Source organism: Mirounga leonina, unplaced genomic scaffold, assembly GCF_011800145.1.
Source record: "Mirounga leonina isolate KUSES-001 unplaced genomic scaffold, KU_Mleo_1.0 Mir_115, whole genome shotgun sequence".
Lineage (NCBI taxonomy): Eukaryota > Metazoa > Chordata > Mammalia > Carnivora > Phocidae > Mirounga > Mirounga leonina.
The window spans coordinates 18,801,179-18,825,683 of NW_023270268.1; the positions used below are offsets into that span (position 1 = coordinate 18,801,179).

Here is a 24,505-nt window from a genome sequence, read left to right on the forward strand (position 1 = left end):
ATTTGAGAGAGAGAGAATGAGAGACAGAGAGCATGAGAGGGAGGAGGGTCAGAGGGAGAAGCAGACTCCCTGCCGAGCAGGGAGCCCGATGCGGGACTCGATCCAGGGACTCCAGGATCATGACCTGAGCCGAAGGCAGCCGCTTAACCAACTGAGCCACCCAGGCGCCCCAAATAAAATCTTTAAAAAAAAAAAAAGAATGAAATCTGGCCATGGGCAACAACATGCATGGATCTTAAAGACATTATGCTAAGTGAAACGTCAGAGAAAGACAAGTTATCATTTGATTTTACTTATATGTGGAATCTTAAAAAAAAAAAAAAAAGAACTCACTAGATTACCAGAGGCTGGGGTGGGGGTTAAAAGGTACAAACTTCAGTTATAAAATAAGTCAGTAATGTATAGCATGGTGAGACTCAGTTAATAATATACTGCATTATGTAACTGAAAGTTGCTAAGAAAGTAGATCTTAAAAGTTCTAATCACACACACAAAAATTTATAACTGTGTGGTAACATGTTAACTGGATTTATCGTGGCGATCATTCTACAATATACGCAAATATTAAATTATGCTATACACCTGAAACTAATGTTATATGTCAACTATATCTCATTTTTAAAAATGTCTGAAGCTTCGGGCGCCTGGGTGGCTCAGATGGTTGAGCGTCTGCCTTCAGCTCAGGTCATGATCCCAGGGTCCTGGGATCGAGTCCCGCATCGGGCTCCCTGCTCCTTGGGAGCCTGCTTCTCCCTCTGCCTCTCTCTCTCTGTCTCTCATGAATAAATAAATAAAATCTTTAAAAAAAATAAAAATAAAAATGTCTGAAGCTTCAAGAGAGCAAGTTTTCTCATTTGTGCAGCTGCTCCACCACCTACCTTGGGGCCAGGCACAGGGCAGATTGCTTGCTGTTTTTATAACTGAAGGTGTGGCGTTTCTTACAGGTACTGATTTAATGTTGTATTCTCAGGGAATGGGCTAAGATGTTCTAAAAGAAACCTAAAAAGTCAATAGCTTAAAAGGGATCTATGTTTATTTCCAGGAAGGGAGGTGGCGGCTCAGTTGGTTGAGTAACTGACTCTTTGGTTTCAACTCAGGTCAAGATCTTGGGGTTGTGAGATAGAGCCCCATGTCTGGCTCCGCGCTCAGTGAGGAGTCTAATTGAGATTTTCTCTCTCCCTCTCCCCCTCCTCCCTTTCTAAAATAAACAAATAAATCTTAAAAAAAAAAAAAATCATAGATACAGAGAACTGACTGGTGGTTGCCAGAGCAGGGGCAGGGATGGAGGGCGTGGTAGGAGAAATGGGTGATGGGGGTCAAGAGGTACAAATTTCCAGTTATAAAATAAATAAATCATAGAAATTAATGTACAGCATGGCGACCATAGTTAATAATACCATACTGCAAATCTGAAAGTTGCTAAGAGAGTAAATCTTCAAAGTTCTCATCATAAGAAAAAGAATTCTGTAACCATGTATGGTGGGCAGATGGTAACTACCCACTGTGGTGATCATTTCACAATGGTTGACCACTGAACATGAGGGTGAGGGGTCCCTATCCCCCCAACACACACAATTGAAAATCCACATATAACTTTTCACCCCCCAAAGCTTAACTACTAATAGCCTACTGTTGACCGGAAGGAAGCCTTACCAATAACAAACAGTTGGTTAACACATATTTTGTACATTTCTATGTATCTAATGTTTTCTCACAAATAAGCTAGAGAAAAGAAAATATTATTAAGAAAATGATAAGGAAAATACAATTATAGAACTGTTTTTAAAAAAATCCATTTTTAAGTGGACCCACACAGTTCAAACCTGTGTTTTTCAAGGGTCAACTACGCGAATACTGAATCACTATATTGTACACCTGAAACCAATGTCATGTACCCATATACCTCAATTTAAAAAAAAGAAACAGAGGGTTCTAAAGGGCCAGGAAGTAGTTTTAAAGAATCATATAGACATGACTTTTTCCAGAGATATTTTCTTAGCAAAAATAATCTTTAAATTATTCTAGAGCCAAAATTCCAGGTATGTAGCTAGCTAAGTAATAAAAAGGAGACAAGGAAGAAGGAAAACATATAGCATATTCTAACAATGCCAGGGCTTCTGTACAGACATTCTGAAATAATGTCAAACTCTAGGACTCCTGGTCTTAGAGACCCAGAACCAGCAGAGCCCATCAATCCATGCTAATGGTCACGAACTCTCTGGAAGAGACCAATCTCCTTTCCTTTTTTCTTTCTCTTTCAGAGGTTTCTTATATGTACAAGGAACCAAATTAAGCCTGTAGGGAGAAACACACACGACCCCATTTCTAACCTCAAGAAATATGTAATCTCTCTTCTAGACCCCTTCCCTTTCTTCAATTCTTTTTCCTTTGCCTTCTCTCAGCTCAATTTAGATCTCCCAAAGGCCTCTAACCTTTCCCCCCTTCTGCTCCCTCAATCTGTAAAAACCCTCACATTTTACTTCTTTCCCACATTTTACCTCAAGGAAGAATAGAGGGAGGGGCTGCCCCTCAGGGTTTCTAGAGTTTGTCAGAATTGCTGGAGGGTTTTCATTCTCCCATCCTCCCCCAACCCAGCCCCCAGGCAAATTTGCTAATCTCGCTTCCCCTCCAACTACTGAAAGCAAGCAGTTATAGATGTGCCCAAACAGGGGCAGGATTAGATACTGCTGCAATCACATGACAAAAATTTTAGATGAAAGGAGATAATAAAAATAATAAACAAATGCATAACTTAGGTCACTAATAAACTCTAATATACAGTGTCTTGTTCACTACTTGTTTTGTCATTCTATGTGAAGAGCATGTATCACGCTTGTATCTCCAACACATTCTAATTCAAGGTTATGCACATGGACACATAAATGCCCAGCATATAATTTTAGTCAAAATTTTTCAAGTCCTTTTTTCTGATGGTGGTTATTACTCTAACATTTTATGCAAAAGTAACTTACACCTATCTATAATACAGCACCTCCATGTCTTTACTAGCAAATGCTTCAACTAACATCGGCAAACATCCAAACGATGATTCCATCTTCTCATACTGTAAAACTGATCTAAATTTTAAATCACTAGGTACACTGCATTTTCTTAAAAATTAAACCTGTATTTAAAATCTTAAGGATGGGGCGCCTGGGTGGCTCAGTCGTTGGGCATCTGCCTTCGGCTCAGGTCATGATCCCAGGGTCCTGGGATGGAGCCCCACGTCGGGCTCCCTGCTCAGTGGGAAGTCTGCCTCTCCCTCTCCCACTCCCCCTGCTTGGGTTCCCTCTCCAGCTGTCTCTCTCTCTGTCAAATAAATAAATATTTTTAAAAAATAAAATAAAATCTTAAGGATAAGGGCGCCTGGGTGGCTCAGGTGGTTAAGCGTCTGCATTCGTTTGGCTCAAGTTGTGATCTCGGGGTCCTGGGATGCAGCCCCATGTGGAGCTCCCTGCTCAGCGGGGAGCCTGCTTCTCTCCCTCTGCCCCTCCCTGCTTGTGCTCTCTCACGCGCGTGCTCTCTCAAATAAATAAATAATAAAATCTTAAGGATAAGTATTACATTTAACATAAAATACCAGAAATTGTTTTGTTTTTTACCAACAAAAAATTAGAACAGACTTTGTGGTTTAGTCACACTTCAACAACTTGACTATAATAATTTCTCAGTGACTAAATGTTAATATCTAAAGAATGCCCTGGTAACATTTACACAACTACTGTACTACTAATCAAATGCTGTAATTTGCTTCAGTACTCATTCAAATTAAGTTATTTCCTGGTGTTAGGCACAAGAAATAAAAATAAAACAACCAGATTTTAAGGAACTTAATCTGTTGCAGTGACAGACACAAATGACTCTAAATGAATGTGATAAATGTTGTGAAGAATTATATGCCATGGGACACAGATGAGAGTTGTGTGGAATGAATCATTTTTATCTGAGTCTTGAAGAATAATAAGGACAGAAACTGGGAGAGGAAATATTCCAGACAGTAGACTGAATATATTAAGTAATGGGGGGAGAAACAATAAAATGGGGACACAGTAGACTGGAATCAGGTTGTAAGAAATTTATATCAAATAAATTTCATATGTATCATTTCCGGCACTTCATTCTTCAAAGAACAACTGGAGGCCTTAAATTTTCAAAAGAGGAATGCCACGATGATCAAACCTATGTTGGAGAACATCTAGAAATAAATGGCCAGCCTGATGAAACATTACCAGTAGCCAGGTTGTAAAATAAGCCTATCTTTTTTTCTTTTTTGGAAATAAGCCTATCTTTTAAAAATTTAAATACAGTTTTGTTGAGTAAAATTTAACAAGCAATGGGGCGCCTGGGTGGCTCAGTCGGTTAAGCGGCTGCCTTCGGCTCAGGTCATGATCCCAGGGTCCTGGGATTGAGTCCCGCATCGGGCTCCTCGTTCAGCGGGGAAACTGCTTCTCCCTCTCCCTCTGCCTGCCTCTCTGCCTGCTTGTGCTTTCTCTCTCCCTGTCAAATAAATAAATAAAATCTTAAAAAAAAAAAAAAATTTAACAAGCAACAACTTGCAGTGAAGCCTACAATTCACAGAGCTACTACAAGAGGCAGCAGAGTATAATGGTTAGGCATAAAGGCTTTGAAGGCCAGGACCTAAAGAGAAGCTTCACCACTGAAGAGCCAAGTACCCTTTGGCAAGCTACTTAATTATTTTAAGCTTGTCTTACCTGTAAAATGAGAACAATCATATTCACATCAGGTTAGTGGATATCATTATTATTTAAGTTTTATTCTATTTTTAAAATCTCCACAGCACAAAATATGAAGCAAAAAGCAGCTAAGATTTGTGTAAGTCTAAAAAGTTGTCCAAAATACCACAAATCAAGCTTTCCACTGGTTCATTATTTTGTATAAAGTGAATACCCAAAATTACTGGACACACTGCTGTCATTTTACAATATAATTACAAAAATTTGGGGCGCTTGGGTGGCTCAAGTTGGTTAAGTGTTTGCCTTTGGCTCGGGTCATGATCCCAGAGTCCTGGGATGGAGCCCCACATCAGGCTCCCTGCTCAATGGAGAGGCTGCTTCTCTCTCTCTCTCCCCCTCCCTCTGCTGCTCCCCCTGCCTGTGCTCTGTCAAATAAATAGAATCTAAAAAATAAATAAATAAATAATTTCAAAAATTCATTTCAGAGTCTAATACAAATCACTTGAAGTTTTTTGTCATGTTGATTATTTTATATTATTGGTGTCATTTCCCTTTAAGCAAATACCTACATTATGTTTGCACTGAAATTCTGTCCCCTTAAGAATTCTGAATGACATGTCTAATTTTTCTATAATGGACTTCTAAGTAAAAAAAAAATTTTTTTCCTAAGGGGCTCTCTCTTAGGTGTTTATTATTAGTTCAAGGGGAAAAAAATCATAAACTGGTCTTTCAGTAAGAAAAATTGCCCTTCATTATGAAATGATTTAATTCCTTATCAATGCAACCCCATATCTCCTTTAATTATTTATTAAGATATGCTAGAATTACATTTCATTTTACAGGATAAAAAAGCTAATCAAAAAGGTTTCAATAACTTAATTTTTTTAGTAACTGAAATTTCAAATACATGTCTAAGAATGTTTGTATCACTACTCCAATGTTTTACAGCCTTAACACCTGTGTTTGTCCTACATGTCCCCTTTAGTCCACATATTTCAGCTATTATAACTAAAAATTATGGCAAAATTATCACTGCATAAAAGCATCTACCAAATCAAAGAAACTGGAAAGCATTCTCCCTCTATAGTCATATCACACCGATGTGAGGCTTCCCATTGCATAGATAAATCTTTTCAGTATCACAGGTAACCAACCAAGTGGGGACTAGAGGGAATCTGGCAAGCTGCCTCCCAGACCACTGAGGGTTCTTCACTGCTTCCTCAAGTTCTCATGTGCTGTTCCTCCTCTTAAAGAGGTACAGAGCCAAACTCTTGATGCTTCCACACTGGCAGACTCTGGCTATCTTCACTTCAACTGGACAGTGAGGAAGCCAGGCAAGGGGATTATAAAGACAACTAACAAGTTGTTTTTGTTGGCTCTGAATGCTATATACCCATTACAAAGCATCCATACTTTCACCCAACCATTATGTCAAGACAAGCTGAGGACTGTTATCCTTCCCTTCATAGGTTTAGACACAAATTTTGGGTAGCATGTCTCTAATTTTTATGAAATTTCTAGATGTAATAGATACAGTTATCTAGAAATAATAGGGGTAACAGATATATCAATTACATCTAAACATAACAGAAATGCTATATAAGAAAATGTCAGTAAATCTGTTCATTAATTTAAAAAAATATAAAGATACAAAGAATATCTCCAAAAACTCTTTTTTTATGAGTTGGAAATTTTATGAGAATTTTATTCTTCAAGTATAGGCTGAGTGTGGTGGTATATATCATTCCTCTACTTAAAGCCCTCCAATGGCTTTCTACTGAAATAAAATCTGACTTCTGCCTACACCTCATCTCCTACCGCTCTCATCCTCATTCACAATGGCCAGTCATGCTGGCCTTCCCCATATAGCACCTGTTTGTTGTCTTTCTGCCTAAAATGCCCTTCTCATGCCTACGTCCTTGTCATCATTCACAGCCATCTCCCTAAAATGGCCTATAACAATGACCCAACCGACCCAGTCACTCACTATGCCATTACCCTGTTTTCTTAGTATGTTTTTAAGATTTTATTTGTCAGAGAGAGAGAGAGAGTGCATGCGTGCACAAGCAGGGGGAACGGCAGGCAGAGGGAGGAGGCGGCTCCTCACTGAGCAAGGAATCCAATGTGGGACTCGATCCCAGGACCCCGGGATCATGACCTGAGCTGAAGGCAGACGCTTAACCGACTGAGCCAGCCAGGCGTCCCAATTTCTTAGTATTATTACCCAAAATTACTTCTGTACATTTTTAAATTGTCCCTCCCTCCATGTGAGTGTAAGCTCCATAAGGGCAGGGATACTGTCTTTTTTTACTGCTCTATAGGAAAAGTCCAATAATTGTTAGAATGAGCAAGTGAATACGGTGAGGAGTGGCTGGTTACAGCTATACCTTAAAGTCAAAGGGCCATACAATGGAAAAGGCCAGGTCAGGCAGAGACCAAAGTACTGGCAGTGTGCTCAGTGATGTGTACTGCTCAGCCTGGCTCACAGCAGAACAGGCAGACAACACAGATGGAGCAAGTAGGAGACTGCCCCGCCCACCCCAGCTGAGTCACTAATAACCCTTCCAGGCCTCAATACACTTGGCAAAACTAGTACTAAGATTTAACTGGAACAAACAAAAAACTGTTATTAGTACAGACAATTGTCATGATGCAAATGATGTGCGTTCAGTAGGTTATATATTTTAAAAACTCATTCGAGGAACCTAATTATTACTCTACAAGGCCTGGTAAATACCTGTTAGGGAATGAATCACACCTTCAAAGTTAGGCCAGTAACAATTCATACATATAGTCTGGATGCACACAACTGTATCTCTTCCCTCAAAAAGTCAAGTGTCTACAAACTGGTTTTTTTTTTTTCTTTTTTTTACTCAAGTGAGCATGTCCAGAAGAAACTGATGAGAAAACTGCACCCAAGTGGCTCACCCTTTTTTTGTAGAAGGTACAATAAGGGGACGGAGCACACCAGGGTGTGAGAAAGCCAGAAATGCAAGAGCGAACTGACAAAGATTTCAACCAGAAAGGAAAATGCAAATTAAGCCTGCAGTAATGTCATTAGGTATCCTGAGATTTGACTTAGCCCGTTAAAAAACAAGATAGCATTTCTCTTTATGCACCTCCAGGTTAAATGACAATGTGCAAATGTTATCGTCCTCAAGCCATGCACTACAGTGGGTCGAGGCTTGCCAGAGATCAGAGAAGCTTCAGAACCTTAAGATGACTGCTTTCTAAAAAGGCTGGGGAGTGTATATCTTTGGAAAGCAGTGAGAGTTGGACTGGAACAAAAAACCATGTAGAAAGGTTTCAGGAGTGGCTCTGGAAAAAGAAGAACACAGCAGTCATCTGGCAACAGAAGGGAGAATGGATAGAAATTCATTTATCAATACATACCATGTAATAATTAGGACACAAAGAAGAGCACAGATGAGGGAGCAGCCAGTCCTTTTAGCTACAAAATTCCCACTGTACACATTAATTTGGGCTCCAAGATCTTTTTTTTTTTTTTTTTAATTAAGTAGGCTCTATGCCCAGTGTGGAGCCCAACTCGGGGCCTGAACTCACGACCTTGAGATCAAGACCAGAGCTAAGATCAAAAGTTGGATGCTCAACCGACTGAGCCACTCAGGTGCCTCTAGGCTCCGAGATCTTAATAACTTTTTACTTTTTTTCCACAATCATGTCTTTTATTTTTTAGAGTGGGGGGAGGGCAGAGAAAGAACCTTAAGCAGGCTCCACACCCAGGCAAAGCCCAACATGGGACTCAATCCCACAACCCTGAGATCATGAACCTGAGCTGAAATCAAGAGTTGAACATTTAACTGACTGAGCTACCCAAGCACCCCTCACAATCATGTGTTTTAATTTGCAGGTACTATAATACAGAATCTTCCCCCAATATATATATATATAAATGTAGAACAGCTATATTAAAAGTCATAGTAGAAACCCCTGCATCTACACAGAATCTAGCAGTACGGCCAGACAGAACAGAAATCAATTTCAAACTACAGTTCTAACAAGAATTGTGTCCTCAACATATGGTTTATTTTAGGATTGGTCCATATCACTTGACAATGTTTACTATGTAATAAACACTTCAGATGTGCAAAAATCTCAGAATACTAAGCTACAAAGAAGAAACATTTTCTGGGGAGGCTACCAGTCTAGCTGAAAACTGAAGCTATGTGTTCTGAGGACTTTCACAGACACAATAACTCAGAAAAAGGACCAAGGTCAAAGAAGTATCATATACTATTAAGTAATATATTATATTGCTATCTTTACTGCTAGTCTCTGCTCACACATTACTATAATCACTTAACATACATTTGTTTTGAAATACTTAGGTTAGAGAAAGTTATCTTTCATGTTTATAAAAATATCCTCCTGGGTGCTTGTTATAAAACAAATGTTTTCTTTTAGAGTCTTTGATGTATACCAATTCAACATCTCCTTTTCTTTAGGATAAATGTGTTCTAGCAAAGTCTACTACAAAATAATATTTTATAAAGCCAATTCCAATAAATTACCTTGAAAAACTGAGATGTATTCCCATAGAGGATTATGTGTAGTAGGAGAAATTTATTTGGGGAGCAAATTTCCTATGGAGCCAAATACTTGTGGCTCCACATGGTATCAATGCCTAATACTGTTGTGATTCCAACTAATACTCTGAAGCTTAAGGATGTCTCCCAATCCTGAAAATGTCTTAATTCTACCCTCAATGCTCCCAGAACCCTTTATAAGAACGTCTGAGTCACTAACCTACCGAAGGCACACAATCTGGCCACTTTCATCTCACCCAGTGACCTCCAGCACCAGGATCTGAGCCTGAAGCTTCCTATTATACAAATAAAAATCATGTCTCATCCAAATGGCCAACAGACACATGAAAAAGTGCTCAACAACACTCGGCATCAGGGAAATACAAATCAAAACCACAATGAGATACCACCTCACACCAGTCAGAATGGCTAAAATTAACAAGTCAGGAAAACGACAGATGTTGGCAAGGATGCGGAGAAAGGGAACCCTCCTACACTGTTGGTGGGAATGCAAGCTGGTGCAGCCACTCTGGAAAACAGTATGGGGGTTCCTCAAAAAGTTGAAAATAGAGCTACCCTATGACCCTATGACCCTATGAGTCGAGCAAATGCACGACTGGGTATTTACCCCAAGGATACAAATGTAGTGATCCGAAGGGGCATGTGTACCCCAATGTTTATAGCAGCTATGTCCACAATAGCCAAACTATGGAAAGAGCCCAGATGAATGGATAAAGAAGATGTGGTATACATATATATGTACGTACGTATACACACACACACACACACACACACAATGGAATACTACTGAGCCAACAAAAAAAAGAAATCTTCCATTTGCAACGTGGATGGAACTAGAGGGTATTATGCTAAGCGAGGTCAGTCAGTCAAAGACAATTATCATATATTCTTACTCATATGTGGAATTTAAGAAACAAAACAGGATCATAGGGGAAGAGAAGAAAAAATAAAATAATACGAAATCAGAGAGGGAGACAAACCATAAGAGACTTTTAATCATAGGAAACAAACTGAGGGTTGTTGGAGGGGAGTGGGGTGGGGGGGATGGGGTAACTGTGTGATGGACATTAAGGAGGGCACATGATGTAATGAGCATTGGGTGTAAGACTGATGAATCTCTGACCTCTACCTCTGAAACCAATAACAACGTTTTATGTTAATTAACTGAATTTAAATTTAAAAAAAACTGCAAATAAACTCTTCCTTTTATATATGCTATTAGCCAACTTTCACATCTAGTATTGCCTAGCAGTGAACAGCACTTGATCACACTCCACATGACATTCTGATGTACTAAGAGTTCCATAAAACATAATCAACCTTTACTAAATCAATTTGTTTATTCAAGAAAAAACAACAAAAAAAAAACAAGTAAAAACCATGTCTCTATGTCATCAATTTTAATTTAGAAATTTGTCAGTTATTTGGATAAGAGATACCACAAATAATTTCTCCTCCAAATACTCATATACTATAAAGGCATACTAGAAGATAACCTCTAATGATTTGAAAATGTGAAAAATATCAATAACTCAAAGAACCCACTTTTAAACAAAATTAATGTCAATGAACTATACCATGTTTTTGAGACTAAAAATGTTGTAAAGTACCTGAGGGTACCTGTGTGGCTCAGTTGGTTGAGCGCCCGCCTTTGGCTCAGGTCATGATCCCAAAGTCCTGGGATCGAGTCTCGCATCGGGGTCCCTGCTTCATGGGGAGTCTGCTTCTCCCTCTGCCCTTCTACCTGCTTATTCTCTGCTCTCTCAAATAAATAAAATCTTTTAAAAAAAAAGTACCTGATTGATAACTTTTGTGGTGACGTGGATAAAAAGACATCAGACCTAGATCACTCAGGATGTTTGCGAATCACATGCCCCAAGTCCCCCAAACCCAAATTTGAATGGGACTCTGGCACCTGAATTTTTACACACAAGCTATTATGTACACATACCGCTCTGCTGGGAAATACTAATATAAACATTTGCATCATGCGACATTTTTTTATATGAAACTATTACCCACATTAAACAATGACTCTAGGTGTCCTATTGTCCCCTGGCTTACTGTGTGTAATTTACAAGTATGTGTCTTGGGAAGACCAATCTCAGAAGAAGGGACAATCTTAATTATCATGTTACAGAGTACCAAGAGTACCTGGATAATATGAAACAATAAAATGTGACTGGTAGATGATTAGAAGGATGATGCTGATATGATGATGCTTTAAGAACTCCAGGTAAGTTCAATGTAGTTTGAACTTAATAGCCAATCTTAAAAGGATGAAAAAAATTGAATATGATGAATAATTTACACTGTATTAAAAGCACATACTCATTCTCATGCATCCCCAAGTGTGAAAAGTAAAAAAGATCAATACAAATCAAAGCATATAAAAAAAATTTAAAGATGGCATCAGCAATTTACTGATTTTCCAATTTATCCATTCCCTAGTATTTACAAAATAAGCCCTGCTAAAGGGATTCATCAAGATGTGATATGTGAACCTGGCACTACTTACATAATATCCATAAAGATCACAAAGCACTTGAATCTAGTAAAGCAGAAGTTAATTTTCTCTAGTGGGGGGTAGGGGAGGAGGAAACCCTCCCAAATCCTTCGGGAATCCACTAAAAAGAGAGACACCTCCCCCCCCCCAAGAAAAATAATTACACAATGTTAAGAGTTCTGCCCTAAAGTGTAAAAATCTGGTAATACTAAATCATCTCCCCTGGATAAACACAATGAAATCTTCTAATTGGACAGAGTAATACAAACATCTTTTCTGTCTTGAAATCAACCCCTCTTTTGCATCACTTCTTCTACAGTAGATCTGTAAAATCCAATGGTTACTTGCTGGTCTCTCCCGACCTCACCGTGTTATTTCAGCACTCATAACCACTCTACCTCAAAACGCTTTCCACTTGCTGCTTTCGGACATTACTCTCTTGATTTTCCTTCTCTCTCTCAGTCCCCTTTGCTGGCTTCTCCTTCAGACTATACAACCTCTAAACTAGAGGTTCAAGTCTGCATCCTGGACCCTCTTCTCACTACACCTTTCTTCTCTTGATGAGCTTGAGGGATTCCCCAGACAAGAGCCTCTATATAGTGGTGTTTCCCAAATGTATATGTATCTCAAGCTTATGAGTATAACTTGAGTCTAAAATACTCCCCTGTGCTCCATTCCTGTATCTAACTTCTATTTTCTATTTGACACCTTCATTTGGATGCCTCATTGGTATCCATCTAAAGCCTAACATGGGGCACCTGGGTGGCTCAGTCGGTTAAGCGTCTGCCTTCGGTTCAGGTCATGATCCCGGGGTCCTGGGATCGAGTCCCGCATTGGGCTCCCTGCTCAGCAGGGAGTCTGCTTCTCCCTCTCCTTCTGCCTGCCACTCCCCCTGCTTGTGCTCTCTGTCAAATAAATAAAATCTTTTAAAAAAATAAAAAATAAAGCCTAACATATCCACAAAGGACTCATTTTCTATGCTGCGCTCAAGCCAAAACACATATACACTGGAATAGTGGTCCTATTCCAGTCTTGTTCCTATCAGTAAAACATGGCCAATCATCTACCTAATTGCTAAGACCACAGAAATTTGGAGCCATTCTTGGTCCTTTTTCTTACCTCCCACATGCAATCCATCAACAGGTACAGGTATTCTAACCCCATGTCCACTGCCACCATCTTAATCCTAACTGCCATCACCAGCTGCTTGGAACACAGCAATACCCCCCTTTCTGGTTTCCCTTCTTCCACTCGTGCCTTCCTCCCAGCTATCTTCCACATAGCAAGGAAGGTAGAAAAAGACTTTTAAATCACTACTGAAACAATGTCACTTCCTTGCTGCAAAACGTTGAATGGCCTTCCAGTGTTCTTAGAATGAAATCCAAACTCTAGTTTACATGACTCTGCATCACATGGTACTACTCCCCACCTCAGGGCCTCCGTGTCTGTGCTTCCCTCACTCTGGAATGTTCTTCTTGTATTTTTCACAAGGTTCTCTCCTTCCTTCTCATCTGTCAGGTCTTTGCCTAAATGTCTTTTTAAGCCTTCTCCAAGTAATTTCCTTACCCCAATTACTCTCCATCACTGCACTGTTAATTTCTCTTACTAGCTGAAACAACTTGTAGTTACCTAATCTTCTACCTGGTTACTGTCTATATTGCCTACTAGAATTCAAGTTCCAGGGAGGTTTGAAACTCAGCGTGGGGAGTTGAGGCTCGAGCTGCTGTGCACCCAAAAGAGGAATTGGGGCCGGGCACCTTTCTCCTTACCCCAGGCTGGGCCCTGCCCCACCTGAGTCCTCCTGGGTGAGATGGGCTCAGCCAAGAGGACCCCAGTCACTCCAGCAGCCTCCACTGCACAAGCTTGTGGCCCAAGTGGCGGAACCCTGTTTACCTATTGCCAGCATCCTGCACACTCCCATCCCAGTGGAGAGCTCTCCACAGCCAAACCTACCAGCAGAGGAGCAGCTGGGGGGTCCTAATCAGATCCAAGACTCAGACCCCCGCTCTTCTACCCTTGGCACTGCATGGACACCTGTGCAGACCAGCAGCAGAGAGCCCCCCAAGCCCACTGGTGAACAGCTGAGTGCAGTATTTGAGACCGAAGGCCCCAAATCGAATCTCCCCCCGAGAGCCTGTTCTGCCCTTAGAGACAACTTCATCTTCTGAATTGGACATGCCTCTGGATACCTAGTTTTCCCCTGAGAACCAGATGCCACCCTAGAGCCAGACTGAGCTCCCCTCCAAGCAGGTGTTCTCCAAGGAGGAAGCAGGACAGCCCTCAGAAACCCCTGTGACTAGCCAGGGCTTGAACAAGCCCTTAAGAAAGAACCTGAGGGGGCGCCTGGGTGGCTCAGTCGTTAAGCGTCTGCCTTTGGCTCAGGTCATGATCCCAGGGTTCTGGGATCGGGCTCCCTGCTCTGCGGGGAGCCTGCTTCTCCCTCACCCTCTGCTTGCCTCCCTGCCTACTTGTGCTTTCCCTCTTTCTCTCTTTGTCAAATAAATAAAGAAAATCTTTAAAAAAAAAAAAAAAGAAAAGAAAGAACGAACCTGAGACTCCCCAATCTTTAGGTTCTAAAGCACAATAGATGGATGGTAAATAAACGGCAAGGTCCTATGAAGATCTCTCCTCACCATCCTGCAGGATGACAACTCCCCCAGAACGCTGACACCATGACAGGGTAAGTGGCCTTCTCCCCTGAGTAAAAATGCTAGGGAGGTAAAGGAAGCAGACCTTCTGGGAACTGGATGACTTCTGAAAACTGGAGGCTGAGTGTGGGAGCAGGGCCAGGACCAGGACGAGGAAAATCAGTACTTTCCAAACTTGGTAGAAAACTAAGCCGTGGGTAGCTCCAGTGCTGAGTTCACCAGGGTCCTTGTGATATAGTATCCTCTCAACCCCTTCTTTCCCTGGGAGACTAGAAAAGATTTTGAGAGAGAGAGAAAGCACGTGCGCACGCGCGCACATACACATGGGAGGAAGGGCAGAGGGGGAGGCAGAAGCAGACTCCCTGCTGAGCGCTGAGCCCATCAAGGGGCTCAATCCCAGGACCCTGAGATCATGACCAGAGTACAAGTCAGACGCTTGATGACTGAGCCACCCAGGGGTCCCTAAAACTTTTCTCTAAGTAAAATCCTTCCAAGCTGCTCTATCCATTACTATTTGAAAATGTGCTTCTATGCCTTCCTTTTTCTACAGAACTTATCAGGATCCACCCCACATCAATTTTCCATCTATTAAATAGATACAAATACTCAATGTCCTGGTATTACACATAATGACCATCATTTCAATGCTAGTAGACCCTACTGAGACTCCCCATTAATTATTAATATTTAAAATTTAATACTGACATAACTCAGTACTAGAATCAAGTCAGATGTAACACCTGTGGCAAATGCAATGTTAAATGCTATTTAAGAGCTTGATAATATAGTCCCTTTATTTTGGCCTGGCCTTGCCCTTTGTCATATTCAGGTTCTTTAGAAAGCAGAGAGAATTCAAGTTTTTGACTACTTTGTTAATTGACATATTAGTGAACAGTATGCTGCCCCAGGTAACAAAACCCAGTGACAACTTTCAATTACGTTCTGCATATGAAAACTGTTGGCTTCTTAGGATTTTCTTGACTGGGCTGAGACATTACCTTGGCCTTCCACAGGTTTATCACCTATGTAGTGCAGAGCGGATCCTACAAAGCAATCCATAATCACTTGCATATAGGTTTCAAGAAGGCCAGGAGCATACAGCAATTCCTGGATTACAATTTTTCAGCAAAGGGCTCTGATGAGCTTCTTAGCCTATAGAGTAAGAAGTTTCCCAGAGGATCAGAGGCATATTCTGAGACCATTTACTAGGTCTTTTGTTTGACTTTACAGCATGGCTGCATAAGAGAGGCTGAATAAGAATGGGCTTATTATGAAACCCTGTTTCACTCCACTGATGATGGGGAATGTGTCAGATGTCTCAGGCGGGTGCCAGCATCTATAACGTTAACTATCTGGAATAGCCTTAGGATTTGGGGGAACATCGCTAGGAAGTCCAATTTACTTAGCACCCCTAAACCCACTCTCACTTGTTGGCAAACAGTAATCTTATCAAGTCAAAACATGGTGATCAAAGGTACTGGTATTTTCTTTATACAATCTTCTCAATCTAGCCTAAAGCACTGATCCCGTCTTTTCTATCACACTGCAGTCCAGAGCTCCTCTGTGATTCCGAGAAGGTGAAAATTGCCAAAACTGCTTGGGTGCCAAGTCAGAAAGACTGCCAGCAACAGACAGCTGTAAAATGTGACAGCAATTTCCCCAGCTCTTTCCATTATTTTCTGAAGAGGGTAATGAAGACATTCCATTAAGCCATCAGACTCAAATTAGGTTTTTGTGTCTGTGTTTTAATTTAACAAATATGTACTGTTTATCTTCTCTTTCTTGGACAAGGTAGGAATGGCAAAGACGTAATCCCTGCTCTCAAGGAACTTACAATCTACCAGAAAGAACAAACCAAATAGCAATGGGGACAGATACTGCTTCTTTTTGTTCAATACAAGTAGCTGGAGTATTATTCAAGGACGAAAAATGCTTCCAATCCTTTAGAAACTGTCACTCCATCATAAAGTTCCAGGCTTCCAGCCTTTCTAAATATACGTTCTCCACTTATGACCTCAGTTCCATATTCTATCACCTTCTTTAAAATCATGTTTTAAAACATTACAGTATCTTCCTCCCTCGCATTTTCACTTTTTTTCTACTTGCTTCTTCCTCTCAGCCTACAGAGCACACTCTTAATTCTACACTTTAAAGGCCAACAAAAAAATTTCCTTGACCTCCCATAAGACTTGCAGCTCTCCTTCTACTCTGCTTTTTTCTCCAGGTCGTTATTTCCCCCACACTTCCTGTGTAGACATTCCTCAGAGCACAATTCTCAATTCACCTCTTCCCCTTGGCGATTAGGAGTCCTTCAGCCATCATCCAAACTTTTAAATCTAATGTGTACCTCCCCCAAAGCCAGGTCCAGCCTCAGCATCCCTGCTAGCCCCCTCAGATGCAATGCATGTAACCTAAACACACAGATGTGTCATGATGCCTGCAGCACACTTTCAAATGGTCCTGCAAAATATAGATAAAAGAAAAAGCAATCCATAATCACTTGCATATGTTTCAAGAAAAAGTCATGAGCGGGGGGCGCCTGGGTGGCTCAGTCATTAAGCATCTGCCTTCGGCTCAGGTCGTGATCCCAGGGTCCTGGGATTGAGCCCCACATCGCATCGGGCTCTCTGCTCCGCGGGAAGCCTGCTTCTCCCTCTCCCACTCCCCCTGCTTGTGTTCCCTCTCTCGCTGTGTCTCTATCAAGTAATAAAACCTTTAAAAAAAAAAGAAAAAAAAGAAAAAAGTCATGAGCATACAGCAATTCCTTGAATATATATTATATATGGTGAAGTTTTAACAGCTGAGAGAAGGATGCGTGTCATTTCAACTTTTCCATAGCTTTGAAATTCTTCAAACTAAAAAAATTGGGGGAAAAACCATGTAGGGTCAGAATCAAGGAGAAAAGTCATGGTCTCTGCCTTTTAAGGACTTTATAATACATTTGTCTAAACAAATCTAAAATTAGATTAGGTACACGTGGAGAGTTCAATGACTGATTAACAATAAAATATATAATCAAACTGCAAATACTGGGGTGCCTGGGTGGCTCAGTTGGTTATGCGTCTGACTTTGGCTCAAGTCATCATCTCAGGGTCCTGGGATCAAGTCCCGCATCCGGCTCCTTGCTCAGCAGAGAGTCTACTTCTCCTCCCTCTGCAACCCTTCCCAGGCTCACATGCTCTCTCCCTCCTCCTCCCCGGTCTCCCTCAAAAAAAAAAAAAAAAAAAAACTACAAAATATTTACTGAGCCTGCTACATGGCAGCAATACGTTAAGCACTGTATATGGTCAACAAAACAAATAATTAAACCTTGGAAAGAGGATCTATCTAACCCCTCTGCTCCCTCAAACGAGTTGTTCTTCCGGCCTTAGTGATTTCTGTTAATGGCACCACCATCTTCCCCAATACCCAAAGAACCTGACAGTCCTTTCAAGTCCTATATCTCTAAATCAGTGGCCAAGTTCTCTAGATTCCACTGCTTTCCACCTCTCTCTCCTCTCCACTTTGATGGATGCCACCTGTCCCCAGGCCCACCTGGCCTCCCGCCTGGACTACTGCAGTTCTCTCCAAGTCTCCTGCTTCCCACCCAACTCCGCTCAACCCTTGCTTTGTCTCTATCCAGATACTCAGTTCTAACTGAATTAGACTTCAGCTCAAAAGGGTTTCAATGATTCTCCAACAACTATATAACAAAATTCAAAGCCTCAGCCTGACACTGAAGAACACAACCTTTATCTCTTACTGCTTATTCTCCCACTCAGGCCATAGGTTTATTCACTCTTACCTAATAGTGTCCTCCTGACCTTTCCTGTGCTACTCTTCCCACTCCACTTCTCATTTCCTCCAGGAAGCCTTCCCAGATATCTAAGTGCTCCAGACACTACTCCTCACACCCAGGTCAAAGCAATCTCTCACTGCTCTGAACCTTCATAACATGTAATGTGCCTTTATTACTTTACAAATAACATTCATGTTTCCAAGGACTATTCACTTTACAAATAACATTCATGTTTCCAAGGACTATTCAAGATCTGTACATGCATTTCTCACCACCCTTACTAGACAATGAACTCCTTCAAGGCAGTCAGTTTTCATGTGTAACGGGGACTCAAGGTTTGTGACAAGAATTTAATATTAGTATCCTTTACAAAGTCTATGAGAACTGTGAAATGTGGCCTTGTAAGCTATAAGAATCTTTCCTCAAAATACTGTTAACATTTAAACAATGGGCGGGGGGGCGACTGGGTGGCTTAGTCAGTTAAGCCTCTGCCTTGGGCTCAGGTCGTGGTCTCCAGGTCTTGGGATGGAGCCCTGAACAGGCTCCCCGCTCATCAGGGAGCCTGCTTCTCCCTCCCTCTCTGCCCCTCCCCCACCGTGTGCTTGAGAGCTCTAGATTAAAAAAAATCTTAAAAAAAAAATGGTATGGGGGGTTTTTCCTAACTTTTTTAATGGTAAAATATGTAAAATTTGCTATTTTTACCATTTTAAGTGTAAAATTCAATGTCATTCACAATGTTGTACAACCATCACCACTACTTCCAAAATTTTAATCACTCCAAACAGAAACTCTGTACCCATTAAGAAATAACCCCCCATTCTCCCCTCCCCCAGTCCTGAAAACCTCTAATCCTCTGTCTCTATGAATTTACCTATTTACCCATTAAGAAATAACCCCCCCATTCTCCCTTCCCCCAGTCCTGAAAACCTCTAATCCTCTGTCTCTATGAATTTACCTATTCTACGTATTTCAATGCAACTGGAATCACAGTATTTGTCCTTCTGTGTCTGGCTTATTTTACTTAGTATAACATTTTTTTTTTTTTTAAGATTTTATTTATTTGTCAGAGAGAGAGAGCACAAGTAGGGGGAGTGGCAGGCAGAGGCAGAGGAAGAAAGCAGGCTTCCCGCCAAGCAGGGAGCCTGACATGGGACTCGATCCCAGGACCCTGGGATCATGACCTTAGCCAAAGGCAGACGCTTAACCGACTGAGCCACCCAGGCATCCCTAACATTTTCAAGATTCACTCATATTGTAGCATGTATCAGAACTTCATTCCCTTTCACGGCTAAATAATATTCCATTGTAAATATCACATTTTGTTTATTCACTCATCTGTTGATGGATACTTGGGTTGTTTCCTCTTTGGGGCTATTATGAACAACTATGAACACTGATAAGAATCTGTTCGACTCCCTGTTTTCAATCCTTTTGGGTATATACCTAGGAGTGTAACTGCTGGGTCATATGGTAATTCTGTTTAGCTTTCTGAAAGACAATAGCAGTACAGTTTTACAATCCAGACACATGGTCTTTTGGTAAACAAAACAGTCACAAGAGTTCCTACTCATTTAGTAAGCAATTCATTTCTGGATAGATTTCCTTCCTTCCTATCCATTCAGGCCCTAGGTGATGATCTAATTTCCAGGAACCTGACCCTCGTTTGGGGGCTACTTTGTGCTGACACTCCAGGCTCCCGATTCTCGCTGTTTTTCAACACTTCCTCTACACACATAAAAGCAAGCACACTGCACTGGTAACATTCCAAATGAAAATTATTATGAAACTCAACAGTGTTTAGATCCTGAAGTCACATTTTTATCTTTAATGCATTTAGTAACATCAGATGGATGAAAAACACATTAAAAGGGTTTTTTTCAGGTAAGATATAGGATTTTGTAAAGGACTTCTGTTAAACGCATTTCTTATACCCAAACAACCATTCAAAGCAAGCTAAACTTGGACAAGATGTATAGGCCTTTACTATTGCAAGGAAAGGACCTCTTTTCCTTTCAAGGTTAGCAGCCTGGGATTTCTAAATTGACATCTCATTATTATTACCACCAATTCCAGATTTTATAAAACCAGAAAAATACAACAATGTACATTCACAGAAACTATCTTCAAGGATACACACAAAGCACAAGTTAGCTCCATATTAGGAGCATCTCTGTGCAAAGGAGCAGGATCAGAAGAGATCATGAGGGGGATTTTTTGCTTTTTACAGCACAATTTCTACATCTCAACTTTTCCTTTTTTTTTTTTTTTTTTTTTTAATTTTATTTATTTGACAGAGAGAGAGCGCGAGAGCAGGAACACAAGCAGGGAGAGTGAGAGAGGGTGAAGCAGGCTTCCCGCAGAGCGGGGAGCCCGATGTGGGGCTTGATCCCAGGACCCTGGGATCATGACCTGAGCCGAAGACAGACGCTTAACAACTGAGCCACCCAGGCGCCCCTACATTTCAACTTTTCAAAAACACTCACTCAGATTATTGTATAATAGCTTAAAACTGTATTTAAAATACAAGCAATAAGGGGAGCCTGGGTGGCTCAGTCGTTAAGCGTCTGCCTTCGGCTCAGGTCATGATCCCAGGGTCCTGGAATCGAGCCCCGCATCGGGTTCCCCGCTCCGCGGGAAGCCTGCTTCACCCTCTCTCACTCCCCCTGCTTGGGTTCCCTCTCTTGCTGTGTCTCTCTCTGTCAAATACATAAATAAAACCTTAATAAATAAATAAATAAATAAATAAATAAAATAAAATAAAATACAAGCAATAAGAGGCAATATGTTAGTTAAAAAAAAAATATGAGCTATTAAAAGGAGCTAAATGGGCAAATCTAATAATACCAACATCTAACACATACAGAAAACTCTATAATCTCATTTGAATTTTACAATACTGAGTAAGGCAAATCAGATAGTCGGCCCTTTTAGTAAATGAGAAAAAGGTTAAAAAATTTTAACTTCTACAACAAATGCATTACATTTTTAAAATGTTCTTCACTTTAGCCTTTAAATTATCTTTAAAAAAGGTAAGATTTAGCTGGGGCGCCTGGGTGGCTCAGTCAGTTGAGCATCCAACTCTTGGTAGTGTTTTGGCTCAGGTCATGATCTCGGAGTGGTAAGATCGAGCCCCATGTCCAGCTCTGAACTCAGCAGGGAGTCTGTTTGAGATTCTCTCCCTCCCTGCCCCCCTACCCTGCTCACGCTTGCGCACATGCTCGCTCTCTCTCAAAATAAATCTTAAAAAAAAAAAAAAAAGGTAAGATTTAGCTGTAAAGCTTTAAGACCAACTATATCTGATTACATAGTTTTTACAGAAAAATAAAACGCATTTACTTAGTGGCCTTTACACGTTTAAGAAACACAAAAATAATCATTAAATATAATAAAGTCATATAAAACAAGAATTTATTTTTTTTTTAAAGATTTTATTTATTTATTTGCGAGAGAGACAATGAGAGACAGAGAGCATGAGAGGGGGGAGGGTCAGAGGGAGAAGCAGACTCCCTGCTGAGCAGGGAGCCCGATGTGGGACTCAATCCCGGGACTCCAGGATCATGACCTGAGCCGAAGGCAGTTGCTTAACCAACTGAGCCACCCAGGTGCCCCCAACAAGAATTTATTTTTATTATTCTCCACCGTGCTTGAAATGTTTAATGACTTCTCAAAGACATTTTATCCTAAAATAGTAACTCCAAAAAAATCTGAACTTTTAGATTTCAAGTTGCTGTATGAATAGTTTACTCAAAATACTAGTAATCCCTTAGGTAAATTCTGAAGTTTAAAGCACTTGGGAAAATGTCATTTATTACATACAGACATACTGTCTATAGACACTTATGTCTACAGATTAGTTATATAGCTATAACTAGTCAATTTAGCAAAGCTTGAGCCTAACAGGTGCAAAACTGACTCTAGTGGCCCAGAGCACATCAGCTATCTAAAAGGCATAATTTTACTTAAATAAAATTTTAAAAAACTTAAATAAAATGCATAATTTTACAATCCAGGATAGGGCATGCTTTAGAAAATCATTACAGTAGTTAAGACAGTATTTTTTTTCCTAAGCAGCCAAAACAGAAGGAAAAAGTCTAACCAAATGCATAGTACATGAGTTGGGAGACTATTATTTCATCTGCATATATACACACAACCAAATAGTTAGATACCAAAGAATTTGATTTATGTGGCAATATAGAAAAATTTTAAAATATTCACTTAAAAAACTTCTGACCTGGTCACTGAAGATCATCTGCACTCCATTCTTAAAAAACAAAACAACAACACCCGAACCTACTCAACACAATATTCAACACTGACGATTCAACTTTATGTGCTCACACATTATAACATATTTAGCAATTGCATTTCACACAAGTTTAAGTTCAGTAACTTTGAAGTTTGCCAAGTAAAGTGCTAAAATTACTGGAATGCAAGCAGTGCACCTTCAAGAGAAGCAATTCTTCTACTGATTTGCAATAATCAACTGTGTATTGAGAGGTTACCTTGTGCCAAATGCTATATTTTAATAAAGTAACACGTTTAAATTTAAAACCACAGGCTGAATACTGATTGAAAAAAGGCAGTCTTATAAAGGATTAATACATAAGATACATTAATTCAAAGTCAATTGTTTAACTCATTCAAAATAGAATTTATAGTTGATGAAATTACAATTTCAGAAGGACCAAACTATGGAGCTCTCATGCTGAGTAACAGAAAAATTTACTAAAAACAAACATGCACACATTCAATATGTCACTTAATCCATACATTTTTTAACTTCAAAAAGTATCCCCAAATTATCCTCTTCCATCTCAAATAATGTACGTTAAAATATTTAATAATTCAATCCCATAAGGTACCAACACAAAAACACAAAACCAAATTTAAGTTAGCTGAATACTAGGACTACTATATGACACTTAGTCAGTAATGCTAGTAAGCCAACACAAAGTAGAAACTGTAATTCATATTACCTAAGCAGCCATACTGAAAAATGCTTTCAGAAAATAAAGCACTTTTTTTTTTAAGATTTTATGAGAGAGAGAGAGAGAGAGAGAGAGAGAGAGAGATGGAGAGCACGAGTGGGGGGAGGGGCGGCAGCAGCAGCAGGAGAAGCAGGCCCCCCGCTGAGCAGGGAGCCTGACATGGGGCTCAATCCCAGGACTCTGAGATCATGACCCCTGATCCGGAAGACAGAGGCAGCCACCCAGGCGCCCCAAAGCAATGTTTATTCTTAAAACTCACCATAATATACATTCTCTTGCAAATTAAAGATGCCTAGCGTTTTCTCTGAAATTTAAGAAATTTTTTTTCAAAACGTTTGAGTACATCACAGTTTGTCTCCCCACAACCAACCACCCAATAGCCATCCAGTTTGGTGCTTCACCCAAGCCCCGGAACATTCGCAGGTTTCACCTTGAGGGGGTAATGAGGAGCGTTTTCCAAGGATAGAAGTTCTACGTGTTCAGCAGCACAAATCTCTCACATACGAACTCAGCTCAAATGGTATGAAACTGAAGTGTACTCTTCCTATTTTTTAAGTTATTAATCCCATAAAAACCTTCAAGGTGTTTACAATTTTAAAACTGATTGCACGTATTTGCAAGAAAACCATTAGGTTTTGATACTGAGAGGTTGTAAGTTCTGAAACATGCTTTAAAAACTTTATAATTTCATCAGCTAAAATCTGAACTCACAAGAAGCACACTGGAAGAGACACGATACCAAACAGGAGCAGTAACTACACAGCACGCACCTACCATGGGGAATGCCCAAGGATTCAACACAACCAACCAGGGGAAGCTATAAGCTCCTATCTGAACAATGATTCCACTAAAATAAAAAAATAAAATGTCACAGCCCTACTAGCCCTTGCCTATTTCTCCACTTTCTCAATAGTATAAAAAGATTCTTAAAAGCCATGAGAGAAATCCTTAAGAATAATTAAGTGGTTCAGTTACAAGCAATAATATAAGAGCATTTCAAACTCACAATGACTTCCCTTACAAAACAGGACAAAATTTTACCAAAGAATACCCCACACCTGACCAACAGTAAGAACGTATGTAACCAAAATGGCAATATTAAAGTTTCCATTTAACCCATTAACCACACCTTAGAAACTTCAGTGTTAATAAATAAAATATTTCATTTAGTTTTTCAACTTGAATATTTCCACATGCTTATTTTAAATTCTATGCATGGCCCCTGAATATTTTCTTCTTCGTAACTTCTAAGTTTAGGACACTTCTGAAATGTCACATCCCATTCCAATACTAATCCTGAGAACTGAGAATTAGGTTAAA

At 40.2% G+C, this 24,505-nt stretch overlaps 1 protein-coding gene and 1 pseudogene across 2 annotated transcripts in view; one reads left to right on the forward strand and one right to left on the reverse strand.

Moving 5' to 3' along the window:
• Nucleotides 1-24,505, reverse strand: part of UBE2E1 (ubiquitin conjugating enzyme E2 E1) — a 79,525-nt gene that overhangs the window by 48,604 nt on the left and 6,416 nt on the right. The gene's annotated exons all lie outside the window — the stretch shown is intronic.
• LOC118003059 lies at nucleotides 13,579-15,005 on the forward strand (annotated as a pseudogene).